The 14,144-nt window shown below is 45.8% G+C and overlaps 1 protein-coding gene across 5 annotated transcripts in view; it reads left to right on the top strand.

Annotated features, from left to right (window-relative positions):
• The window catches only part of GIGYF2 (GRB10 interacting GYF protein 2), a 2,415,541-nt gene that overhangs the window by 467,879 nt on the left and 1,933,518 nt on the right, over positions 1–14,144 (top strand). The window lies entirely within an intron of this gene.

Below are 14,144 nucleotides of genomic sequence, written 5' to 3'. Positions count from 1 at the left end.
CAACTACCAAGTTATTAGACTGCGCCCTTCATTCCTTCTGAAGCTCGTATCAGAGTTGCACCTGTGGCAGACAATTTGTTTGCCAGCCTTCTATCATCCTCTTCCACATCCAACCAAGGATGAAGATTGGCTAAATCGTCTCTTCCCTATGAAGGCTTTGAGTTGCTACATCACCAGGACAAGACCATTCAGGCTAGAAGATCAGCTATTCATTGGATATACCAGACCGAAAATGGGCAGGGGAATAACAACGCAAACTCTCTCTACATAGAAAGTACTTTCTGTTTCTGAATGCTACACCAGAGCGGTTAAGGAAATCCCAGAAGGCTTCAGGGCACAGTCCACCACAGGTGTGGCAGCTACCTCTGCTCCCCAAAGAGGGGTATTTGTAAAGGATATGCGCCAGGCTGCAACGTGGTCCTCTATATGCACGTTCACAAAGCAGTCTCGTTTCGGCAGGGCTGTCCTCCCAACAAGTGGTGTCATAACCACCACAAAGTTCGCTCCTTCCCTCCTCTTTAATGATTTAACTGCTATGGGAGAATGAGGAATCCGTGGGAGAATACAATCCATAAGAAAAACAAATTACGGAACCCTGGTAATGTTCTTTCTACCCACCGCCACCACCAGCTGCAGTAAGAGAAGTGTTCGCTGTGTCCTGGGTAAGCAGAATAGAGTGCATTCTAATTTGCAAACGCCGCTCCATACTGCTATTCATTGCCAGGGAAGATATCATGGTCATCAGTCATGTTCTACTGTCTTTGTGCGCCCCTCTCTCGCTCCATTTTGCCATTCTACACGTGTTAATTCACGTACACCAGCCTAAAATGGCTGCCACCAGTTTATAGGTTGCCTAGCAACCTCCTCGCCGCTCATTGGAGCGTCCTGTGATCAAGATGCACCTTTCTACCCCATGCAGCTTTGCCGCCAGAAACACCAAATTACGTGCCAGACTAATCAAATTATGAGCCCCGAGCCAGGGATTCCAACCAGTCCAATTTGACAAACCGAACCTTACCTTTACACTCGGTCCCTCCCACAGACACACACAAGCATAGTCCAACCAGTGCTAAACGTAAGGTTCTCAACTTAACTACCACTACCACCTGTAATAAATTCAAATCCAAATCCACCACCCCTCTCATAAGAGGTGCCTTAATCAACACGCGATCTGTAATAACCCATGCCACAGACATTGCAGACCTCATTCTAGCAAAAGAACTAGACTTCCTAGCTATCACTGAGTCCTGGCTCCATGCAGCCGCTGGCCCTGCTCTCTCACTAGCCATTCTCGATGACTACACCATCCTCCGAGCGGACAGAACAGAATCCAGAGGTGGAGGCCTCACAATAATTGCCAAAACACACCTTAACATGAGACTTGACACCGCTAACCACCTCCCATCTTGCGAATCCCTAACAGCTAAGCTCCCTACCGCCAACTCCCAAACCACAACCATCCACTTATTCTGTAGACCCCCTGTACCGCTATGCTCCTTCGAGGAAGACCTCACCACCACTCTCACCAACAATTTAAAAAACACATCACAGTGCCTCCTCTTAGGAGACTTCAACCTGGGCCTCAAAGACCCCCAGGCTACCCACATTAACAATACCCTGTTAGAATTAGGTTTCACCCAAAGAGTATCCACCCCTACCTACAACAAAGGGAGAACCTTGGATTGGGTAGCTGACCACAACTGTGTTGCCACCATCTCTGCTAACACCCCCCAACCATGGTCCGACCACCATCTCCTCACCTTCAACCTGGAAGCCGCTAGTCCCATTACTAACTACTTTATAGCCACAGCCATCCCCACGAGAAGCAAGAAAAATATCACATCTGAAAAACTCACCCCCTTATCCTCCCAACCTTGAACCAACTCTCAGCCTCCTCCAACCCACACTACCTAGTAGAAAGCTACAACAACAGCATGCGCTCAGCCCTAAACTCGATTGCACTCCTAAAATTGAGAAAATGCTAGCTGAAAAAACATTTTGGTTTTCTCCCCACCTAAAAGCCCTTAGATTAGAGACGCGCTTAAAGGAACAAGTCTGGAGACAATCTCCCACAGACACCAACAAGCAGATCCTCAACAAAAGAGTCTCTACCTACAAAAAAGAAATCATTACCGCTAAACAGGAATCATATAACCAAAGAATAGCACAAGCCAAATCCAGTAGTAAGGAACTGTTTAATATTATCAAGGAGCTGGAAACACCTGTCCGAGTCCCAGACACATGCGTGAAAGATAAACAATGGTGCACCAGCGTCCAAAATGCCCTATCTAATAAAGTAGCAGGCCTTCAAATCAAAATTGCCAACAGGAAAGAATCCCTAACTAACTCTACCAACTGCACCAACACTCCTACACACCTCGCCCTATGCCTCCGACACCTAACCCACTCTCCCGCTTCAGCTTTTCCAAAGTCTCCACGTTAGAAGTGGAAAAAATTATCCTTGGCCTTAAACCCTCAAACTGCCAGGGCGACCCTTGCCCTGCACAAATCAGTAAAGATGCAGCAAGAGACCTCTCCCCATTCATTACCAAACTCATTAATGCCTCCTTCTCATCAGGTACCATTCCCAACAACCTTAAAGAATCTTGGGTCCTCCCTGTACTAAAAAAACCTTCCCTAGACCCGACGATACCCACCAACTACAGACCCATCGCCACCGTCCCCTTCCTGCTCAAAATAAGACAGCCTACCAACAAATTCAAAAACACCTCGAGCAAAAATACCTCCTGGGAATCCGGCAATCGGGCTTCAGACCCCAACATGGGACAGAGACAGCTCTCATTGACCTTAAGGCCCAAATCGACACTCTGAGAGACAATGGGAAAACGGCTCTGTTGCTCCTTCTAGACCTCTCCGCAACATTCGATCTGGTTGATAACAAAATTTTGTATAATCACCTAGACTCGGCTGCCCATTTCTCCCAAGAAGCCATCGGTTGGATTGAGTCATTCTTGAGCAACAGATCTATGTGTGTCTTCTCCACCTCAACCTCTGCCAACCCCATCACCTGCGGGGTCCTTCAGGGCTCATGCGTCTCCCCTACACTCTACAACGTGTTCATGAAGCCCCTGTTTGATGATCCGGACGGTCTGGGTATCACCTACACTAACTTCGCTGATGATGCCCAGATCCTCATCCCGTTGACAGGGGATTACAAAAAGGATTTGGCCTTGGTGAATAGGGTATACCACCTCATCCAGGCATGGATGGCCTCCCATAGTCTATGCCTGAATGATCAGACCTCATCGGATCCACCCCCAATCTTAACAAACTGGACCACAACTACTCGAGCTTAATCATTGACGGCAACCCCATCAAGGTAGCAAAGGTAGTGAAAACACTAGGAAACTACTTAGACTCTGCCCTTTCCTTCCATAAACAGGTTAGCTCCATGGCCTCCTCCACAACCTACACATGCAAGCTTATAAGAGCAGCCAAACCTTTCCGTTCCACCCAGAACTGCATTACCCTAGCCAGAGCCCTTGTTTTATCAAAACTCGACTATTGTAACGCCCTGTATGTTGGAGCCAACAAACAGATTGCTAACACAATTCTAACCTTGCTAAATAATGCTCTTAGCGCAGCGCTCAGCATTCCCAAGAGAGCACACATCTCCAACGTCAGGAGATCTCATAACTGTCTTAAGACAAAATCTGGCTTAAAGTAGCTTCCTTAACACACACATGCCTCAATAACGCAGCCCCCCGCTACTTAGGCGACAGAATAACAAGATACACCCCCCACAGGCCCACCAGAATATCCAATGCCAACTTGCTCACAGTTCCCAGATTCAATCGATCCAAAATGGGCGGTAACCGCTTCCAGGTGAAAGCAGCCCAACACTGGAACTCCCTACCTCTCACCCTAAGGTCACCCCAAACATACCCTCTCTTTAGACGCAACTACATTCAGTGGTTAAAGAATAACAACCAATAACTGACCTGCCTTGGCACTCTATGCTTCTATGTAAATATGTACATTTGTAAACTGTATATCGCAACTGTATGAACCTATGCATTCACTGTATATTATTGTACACCACTGTAACTAAGCTGAGAATAACCTTACTGCTCCTGCGCCCCCTTACCCTCGGGTCTGGCGCGCAATACAAATGTATAAATAAAAATCTGCGGAACGGCCCCGCCGGAAGGCGCAAACCGGCCCTCCTACTGAAGGCACTTGCCTGTCTGGGCTGACCCGAGGCCGCAGCACTCTGCCTCCACACGTATGACTGACCCACACATGCTGCAACCAATTCCGTCATTGGATAAGAGTTATATCAATCCACTGCCCCTATTGTAACCACAGACACTGCCTATAACATGCTGGCTGAGAGCCCCCACCACAAGCCTCTTTCCAAGAGTATTGCGCTGTCTGCCAAGTACACCCACCAGCCACTTGCAGAGGATCATCTTGTCTAAACGTGCCCGACGCCTACCTTGCACCTTTGCTCTAACTACCTATGTCTGCATTTAACTGCAATGCACCCATTTAAATCTAGTCAGCTCTATTTTGCTCTGGGTTGCTCTGTACGCCTATGTCTCGTATAATGCATGAATTGTCTCCATCTTCACTACATTAGATACGTGCCCCACTGCCTCTAAATTGTCTCGATTGGTTGTTAGCGTGATCCCACTAAGTATGTGCCTACCGTGACTTTCACGATTTTGTTGTTGATTGCCTTTTTAGCTCTTGTGTGCCCCTTATGACTTGCAAAATGCAAGAACTGTCCCCTTTCACATTTCAATTGAAACGCGCATTACCGATTTCAAATTAGCGACGACTGTTGCTAGCTGCATTCCCGTCCTTGTGCGACTGTCTTGTTTTTTATTCTCCTGCTGCATTTCAGCCCAAACGTGTGCCCCATAGGAGTTTTTAAACTGCCTTGAAGTGTCCTTGTTTACTTCTCATCAGAAACGTGTAACACTAAATTGTCTCGACCTGCTGCCAGTTGCATCGAATACATGTGTGCCTCACTGTGACTAGCTCGATTTTACATCTGACTGTATTTTAGCCCACATATGTGACCTATAGGCCTTTCAACTGTCTTGATTTGTCTGTGTTACTCTTGCCTCTACATACTATGCCCTTACATCTCTATGTATGTCTTGTGTATAGGCGCGTTACAAGTGCCATATCATATCATATCATGTATGGTAATTGCACCTATACTCTGTATGCCTCTTTAACTAATGCACTGTTGCAACCTGAATGATTCTTGGTTTTGTGACCTGTATAACAACTATTGTGGTGGCTCTGATATCTTCCTGTAAAGCCTACCTCAATGACCTGGACACTAAAAACTAGATCGATACCCGACTCCTAGGCATTAACACTCCGTCTGCATCACACCATCTTATACTGTGCTGACACTTAAGACCCACTTTAACCTCTTTTGTTGTGTGGGTGTCTGTGATTTTAACCTGCATCTACCGGTTGTACTAGACATATACTGCCTTAGACTCATATCAGCACCTGCAAACTGTCGTACACATTTTGGGTAATCCAGAGCAGCTAATGCCTGCAGTCTGTACTCACTCACCTTGGCCTTGTAACTATGTATGACTACCAGATACCACATTGCCTTACCTCTGGTTAGCCTTCATACTCTTGTCTCTATTATAAGGGCTATCAACATCCAGGCCAAATCTTTCTGCAAGCGTCTTTGCATATCCCATGTCCAGAGGTCCCTCTACTATGTCCAAGCATTCCTATACTGAATGCTACATCAAGTCTACCAGCTTTCTTCCACCCTTGACCCTCACTGGCAGGATCAAGCCCACTCCATTCCTACCACCACTGAAGCCAGTGCCCACCATCCTACCCATTAGAGCCTCATTGCAATCCCTAGAAATGAACACCTTTAACAACTACAACATGCCATTGGGCATAATATAAGATACTATGCCCAGTAAACCTGATTCTATTACAGAATCCCCCCCTCACCTAAATCGTCCATGCCCAACTACAGCAAGAAACGCCAGGCTTGGCGCTAGACTGGGTAAATCGTACAAAATACCTCTTGCCACCTTACCTTTTAATAGCCCCCAAAAATGCCCAAAAAAACTCCCATAAAAAATTCACATAGCTGCTAAGAGAACCAGAGTGGTATCGACCACACCAGACCTACCCGCCCATACTAATATCCCTTCTGCTATCTATGGGCCATTGATCAATGCCAGATCCCTGGTAGCCCATGCAGCTGACATTGCTGACTTGATCATGGAAAAGAAATTGAACTTCCTAGCAATCATCGAGACCTGGCTACATGCAGCAGCAAGCACTTCCCTCCTTATTGCGACCCCTGACAACTATACTATACTTAGATCGGAAAGAGAATCTTCTAGAGGTGGTGGTATTGCCTTTATCTCCAAAGCCACATTGGGACTCGGAATTGTCCCACACAACCTTACCCAGTCATGTGAACTAATGACGGTGAAACTTTGCTTTACCAACTCGCGCACTATAACAATGCACTTGATATATCGACTCCCTGGACTCACAGGCTCCTTTGAAGAAGAAATTATCACCTTGGTCTCCACGAACACCTCTTCGCAAATCCTCATACTAGGCGACTTACACCTAGGCTTCAATGACCCTACAGACCAATCCGCATTGACTCTGGCTAATTCCTTGGCTGAACTAGGCCTCACTCTGAGAGCCCTCCTACCTACACATGAAAAAGGAAGAATCCTAGACTGGGTAGCGGACCTCAACTGTGCAACTAATATAACCTTTATCGAACCGCAATCTTGGACTGAGCACTTCCTATTGAAATTTCATCTGCAAGATTGCATACTTCCTATTAGAGAGAACCTTATTGCTCCACCCATTGCGACCAGGAATAAGAAAAATATTAGTGGATAAGCTTGAGCCTTTTCTCCAACCTCGACTCAAACCTTTACCTGCTTCCTCAGATCCAGCGCAATTTAAAAAAAAAAAAAAAAAAAAAAAAAGTAAACCCATAGCACATGGTTCACTCCCAAACTCAGACATAAATGAAAAAAAGGAAATGTGAAACCACCTGTAAAAACAACCCCTCTACAGCCAACAAAAATATCCTTCTAAAAATCTCAGCTAACTATAAAGAAGAAATTCTTTTACGAAAACGTGACACCTATACCGATAGGATTGATAAAGCTAGTTCTAGTACCAGAGAACTCTTTACCATCTTAAGAGAACTCAAATTCTCCCCCCCCCGGATATACAGCTGCAACAATGACAAAAATTGGTGCACCAAAATTCAAGATGCCTTATCCATTGAAATCACTGCTCCAAAATAAAATAGCTGCCAAAAAACTCAATCTGCCTCCTCAGTCAAATGCCTGGAAACATAGCCCCCATCTCAGCGCTTCAAATCCACCTCAGCGTCTTACCAAGAGGTGCAAAACATTACAGCCTCTGTAAAACCTTCCAATTGCCAACGTGATACCTGCCCAGTAAACGTCATAAAGGAAGCTGATGGTGTACTTGCTCACTTGATCACCTCGCTAATTAACGCCTCCTTCCACGCATGTACCACCCTTACTAGCTTGAACTCATGAGTACTCCCACTTCTAAAAAAAAAAAACTGTCACTGGACCCTAGCATCCCCACTAACTTTAGACCCATTACGACAGTCCCTTTTTTACTAAAGATCGACAAAGCTGCTTACAATCAGATACAAACATATCTGGAGACTAATAACCTACTTGGACTCATTCAATCTGGCTTCAGGCCCCAACACGGCACATAAACGGCCCTGATTGACCTGAAGATCCAGATTAACTATTTGAAAGATAAAGGGAAATTAGCCTTCTTGCTTCTGTTGGATTTGACAGCCGCTTTTGATCTGGTTGATCACAAGGTTCTGTATAAGCATCTCTCTACAGCGGCCCATTTCTCAATAGAAGCAATGGCGTGGATACAATCCTTCCTAAAAAATAGATCCATGAGTCTTTTCAGCGTCTGCAGCAGCCGATCCCATCCCCATAACCTGTGGAGTCCCACAATGATGTTGTGTATTGCCTGCTATGTGTTCACTAAACCATTGTTTGATGATCTGGACTATCTGGGTGTCACCCACGCGAATTATGCAGATCACTTCCAGATTCTCATACCTCTGACAGGCGATTACGACAAAAACGTAGCTCTTATAAACAGAATTTACCACCTCATTCAGGCCTGGATGGCCACACATGGTCTGTGCCCAAATGATGTGCCCAAATGATAAGACTGAGCTACTACTCTTAGCCACACCCATCAATATAAAAAAAAAACTGAGCAATCAATACCTTTCCTTCAACATTAAAGGAAATGAAATCAAGATGGCCAAAGAGGTAGCCCATTTCTACCTAGACTCCTCCTTGAATATGCTCAACAGGTCAGTGCAACATCCTCTGCAACAGCATACACCTGCAAGCTTATCCACGTTTGCAAACCCTTTCTCTCCACAAAAAGTTGCCCACTCTGTCCAGAGCTCTAGTACTGTCTAAAATCGACTACTGCAATGCATTATACTTAACTGCCAGTAAACCTATCAAACTCCAGATCTTGCAGAATAATGCCCTCAGAACTGCCCTGCGCATACCTAGAAGACAACATATCTCTGCAATTAAACGTGATCTGAACTGGCTCTTCATCAACGAGAGAATACAACTCAAAACCGCGTCCTTGACTTACAAATGTCTCAACAATTCAGCCCAATACCTTCCTGAAAAATACACCAAAAAAAATCCTGCCCGACCAACTAGGTCATCTAACTCTGGGTGCCTGAAAGTTCCCAGGTATAAACTTTAAAAAGTAGGCAGCAGCAGCAACTTCCCAGTTATGGCTGCTCAACTCTGGAACTCCCTACCCACCACATTAAGGTCTGATCAGTCCTTCTATAAATTCAGGAAAGACCCTTAAATCTGGCTCATCTCCAAAGACTCACCATACTAGACCCTGTTAGCCTTCCGTAATTTGAACCATGTATAGTAACCCTGTGCAACATAGATTGCCCGTAATAAAGTTTCTGTATATTCATGCATTGCCTGCCTAACTGTACATTTCCCAGTTTGTAAATAACGAAAACCGTATTTTTATGTATCCAGGAAAAATTGAATAGTCCTGTATTGCCTTACTGTATATTGCGCTGTGTGTAACTAAGAAAATGCATATCCTTGTAATGCGCCCAGATACCTCAGGGTTTGCTGCACACTATAAATAAACAAACAAGAATTTTCACCTGCTCTTTGCCATTTTGTTCTTTGGCTTTCTTCCTGCTTTGTCAGGACTGGAATTTCCCTTTATAGTCGTGCATTTTCCCAGGATAGCAGTGCTTTTCGTGGGCTAGTGCAGGCCATGTGTGTTGGAAGCCAGGAAGTGGGCTGGGACTGTCTGGTCCCAATCCACATATTGGTTTTGGTGTGTCTAGTGTGTATGCAGGAATAATCCTACAGTGGTTCCTGATTGGACTACTGTTGGTGTGTGTGTGGTGCAGATCTTTCTGTTGGTTGGGCTGAGTTTCTGTGCTCACCTGAATTTAGGATAAGCAGGTCCTGCAGCCATTCCAACAGATCTGAAGAGGAGCCAAGCATCCTGTGTAGCTGTACAGATTAAGGAAGACGTGCACTGATCCTGAAGAGGCCTGGCTACCAAATCTGGTTTCATTCCCGGTAGAACCCTGTCTGGCTACTGATCTCAGAAGACCCTTGCTGGTGCTTCAGCCCTCTAGACCTGGGGGAACAAGCAGCCTCGACGCTTTCTCCAGGCCTGGCAAGTTGGAGTCTTCGGAAGTGTCCCAGGGCCATCCAGTGGGCTGACCAACTCCAGTTTTGGCTACCGTGTAGAAGAGTCAGCGTTTCCGCATTTTGATTCGGAACTTCATGGATCTTCAGCTTGTCCTACAAGTAGCCTTCTTGTGAAATTCCGGCATCCCAAAATTAACGGGTCCTACGAAGGAAGGCATTCTCGGACTGCAACAACTGTGACGCATGCTGTCGCTGTGCATCGGTGTCTATCGCTGGAGCCGGCCGCCTTACTCTGGTTGAGTGCCCTGAAAAGTCCTGCACGGCGCTCTGCTGCATTTCTCCACTGGAAGGGGTTGCACTCGGCCCCTGAAACCGACAGGAAGTTAGCTTGCACCTGCAGCTCCTGTGACCGAACCCAGCCGTGGGAAAATATAACCCTCCCAGCCCCCAATCGTACCTGCCCAGTCTGGGGAAAATCTGAGTACGGGTGGCGAGTACTAGCAGTACTTACTGGTGCTCCTGTCCTCACCCTTTCCCAGTTTGTGAAGGACTTTGATTTATGTTCGAATTCTTGGCTTTGACCCACTTGTTCCAGAAGCCCTCTAAAAGACTACTCACCAGTAAACCCTTTGGCCATTCTTCTGGACCACACTTCACATGCACAGGACCCTTTCCCTAACGTTTTCCCTTCTCCGAAAACTAAGAACTTTGAACAAGGCCCCAATCAACTTAGGGTTGGACTTTACAAGTTGGGGTTCCTGTGGACTGTTGGTGCAATTGTTAATTACTTCCCTTCCCTTTCATGTATGGTGGGGCAAGGGGGTTAATAGTAAACTTTGCATTGACTAACAGTGACTGTATATATGTTTCATATTAGTAGTCTTGTGTGATAGTATTACCTGCTCTGTTCATATTTATAGTGTGTTCTTTGGCCAATAATATAGTATTTGTATACTTCCTGTCAAAGTGTAATCATTGCCTGCTTCACTGTGTGGACTCATTGTGGACCATTGACCCCAATCACCTCTCCAGACTAAGCCTAGACCACTCTCTATACTACCTTGATTGGTTTGGCTGAACTCCCAGAGTTTCTCTTGTTCACTAGAACTAGTGTGGCCTCCTAAACTCTGTCCATCAGGCCAAAGTTTAGAAATCCATCTTAACCGCACTCAACTCCTCGGACATCTAACCTGAACCAATGGCAGGACATTCAACCTCCAGCGATCCCCAGTCAACCCACCAAGTCCTCTGGGAAAACCTGAGTGATAGGGGTTGTTGGGGAGAATTCTCAGAAATGTGCTAATTCCCTCCCCCTTAGAGACCGCCAGCATCTTCGCTGGATTTTGAGGACTTGATTTTTTTTAACCTGGAGAGAGCCAGACCCTTTTTCCCCACTCCCGCTTGTATTTTAATGTTTGTTGTTTTATTTGCTTATATAGCGTGTCTAACCCAGGGGTAACTGGGCGCATTTCTTGGATACATGATTACAGTATACATACTATGAAGCAATATAGCAATATACAACAGGGTACAGTTCAAAGAAAGAAACATTTACAGTGAGTTATACAATTTTCAATATAATACAATTTACAGTAAGGTGTACAAAATATACAGATGCACCAAGGGTCTGGTGACTGAGCAGAGTTAATTTGGACAGGGGTCATAGATCTGAGGTCATGTCGGTGGGTGGCAAAGGGAGGTTCAGAGGTAAGTGAGGCAGCATGGTCAGTTAGACTGGGAGAAGAGCCAAGTTTTTATTTTCTTCTGAAATGAGAAGAAAACTGGGTCAGTTCTTAGTTCTGCAGGTAGTTTGTTCCAAGTTTTGTCTGCGAGTACTAGAAAACTGGAACCCCCTGCTTTAGAAAGTTTAAATTTAGGAATGTTTAGGCAGTGAGCGTGGGTAGCTCTGGTGGATCTGAAATATTATTTTCTGGTAAACTTGTTCATAAGGTACTTGGGGGCGGAGTTGTTGAGGCACTTGTGTGTGAGATCATCAGCGTTCTGAAGGTTATCCTGTCTTGAATAGGGAGCCAATTGACATTGTGTCAGGTTTGAGGGATGTGATTAGAACGAGGAATGTTAAGGGCTGCTCGCATGGCATTGTTTTGTATTACTTGTAACTTGTGCATGTTTCTCTTGCTTGCTGGTGCCTAAGTATAAAGTGTTGCAATAGTCCACCTTGGACATAAGGGCTCTTTCTAGTGTGAGGCAGCTGTCTGTGTTTAGAAACAGTCTACAAACTGTGGGGCGCCCCCCCCCAGGGGGGCACAGCCGCCTCCTAGGGGGGGCGCCAGAGCCCAGCATGAAATGTAAAAAAAAAGTAATTTTTAGCTTGGCGGAAATGGGAGGGGGCAGCTCACATGGTCAGACTGGACCATAAAACGATCTTAGGCACCAATGAAAACGTGGCCAGCAGTTATGGATATTCAGTCCTTTAGTCACAGACTGTTTGAATAGTACTCAAGGGGTTGTTTTATATTCAAATGTAAACAAATTGTGATATTTAAAGAATATTTATTCAACAACAATGGTCAAAACTACTAGCTGCATAGTGAAGCAACTCCTCAAACTGGCCCACATTGGCCAAAAAAGTGGCCCATTTTGATTGGCCTACACTAGCATTTTGCATTTTTGGTACAGTCATATCCCTATTGCCCTATAGGCCAGTCCAAGCCTGCCGACTCATCCATAATGGGTGAGGGGGCGTCCACCCACTGACCACCTGACCCATTATGAAGGAGCCAGCCCAGTGAAACACTGAGCACTCCCTCAGCCTTTGCCTTTTGACAGTTCATTTCCCCAGCCGCACATGATCACTGAGCCATGCAACGTTGGGGGTGTTTGCCTTCGCCAGCCTTGCATAGCTCATTGGAAATGCTGGCTGGGGCACTGCATGTATGTATGTGCGAGGGGGTGCTCCTGCGCCTCCTCGCACATACGGGCAGAGCAACCTGGAGCGGGGCATTTTAGCAACCATGCGCAGGCCCCTGCAGAAGGTAGGTTTATGGCAATTTTATTTTTTATTTAAATGTGTATGGATGTGTGTATGTTTGTGTTATGGGACTGTGGTGGGAGCAGGATGGGCGGCAGCACTGGGAAAGTGGTGGGAGTAGGGTGGGGGAGAGCCCAGGGTCTGTGCGTGGGAGTAGGGTGCGGTGACGGCACGCAAAATTTCATAGCGATTTCTACATACTGTCCATCTGGCACTTTTATGGGGGCCCGGCCTGCCCAAACTTGGCTCAGGGGGTGCCCAGGCTAAAAAAGTTTGAAGACCACTTGTCTACAGGCATTAATTAGTTTGGTAGTATAGGCCACGGTGGAGGAGGTGGCGTTGATTTGTTTTTGGAGAGTTAGTGCAGAGTCTAGGTAAAAGCCTAGAGTCTTTGCTACTTAGTCAACTTTAATATGATTGCCATCAATGGAGAATGCAGAGTATTTTGGGCCTTATTTATTGAGTCTGATTGGAGCCAGGCTTGTATTTTACTGTAGATGTCATTTAGGAGTAGTCGGCTTGGAAGTTGCCTGATAGGGTGATCAGTATTTGCGTATCATCTGCATAGTTTGTGTAAGATGAGTTTTGTTCATCTAGGTAGTCGAACAAAATCTTTGTAAAGATGTTGTAGAGGGTCGGGAAATGCAAGAGCCTTCTGGCACTCCGCATGTGATGGGGGGAGGAGTCAGCTGCGGCAAAGGAGAAGACCCGCATGGATCTGTCCGCTAGGAATGAGTTGAACCAAGTGGCAGCCTTTTTGAATGATGCGGCTGTGGTAAGGTGATTAGTCGGGATGCTGTAATCAACTAGATCGAGCACAGCTGATAGGTCGAGTAAGAGGAGGAGAGCAGGCTTGCCGGAGTCTCTTGCTTCCTCCATTTGAATCTTTAGATCCACGAGGGCTGTTTCAGTCCCATGTCCTATTCTAAAGCCGGATTGTCTATGGCCTAAGAGATTGTTGGACTCCAGGTGTTTCTGGATTTGAATGTAAGCTGCTTTGTCTAAAAATGTTTGTAGAAATGGTATAGTGGTTATGGGCCTATAATTTGTTGGTATGTTTGGGACCAAGTTGGGTTTTTTGGTGAGTGGCGTGACCCAACCGTCTTTTAGGTTTTTAGGTACTGAACATGAGGTCGAAGGAGGCATTTATGAAAGAAGAGATAAAAGGGGCAGGTTCTTTGCCGTCTTCTTTTATGATAGTTGCTGGGTAGGAGTCTCCTTGGCATCTAGATGGTTTGAGACTTTTGATTATTGCTTAAACTTCTGCTAGAGTGACTGGAGAGAATTCAAAAGCTGTGATTTGGGAGTTGTGTGTGGATGAATTAGTGGTTAGCTTGGTCTGTATTAAGGTGAGTATTGGGGTTGGAGGTGGCTGATGAGCTACGTCTTTTGGCTTCAATTTTAGATTGAAGTAGAGA

Source organism: Ambystoma mexicanum, chromosome 10, assembly GCF_040938575.1.
Source record: "Ambystoma mexicanum isolate Mex_15411 chromosome 10, UKY_AmexF1_1, whole genome shotgun sequence".
Classification (NCBI taxonomy): Eukaryota; Metazoa; Chordata; class Amphibia; order Caudata; family Ambystomatidae; genus Ambystoma; species Ambystoma mexicanum.
This window is presented reverse-complemented; position numbering and strand designations above follow the sequence as displayed.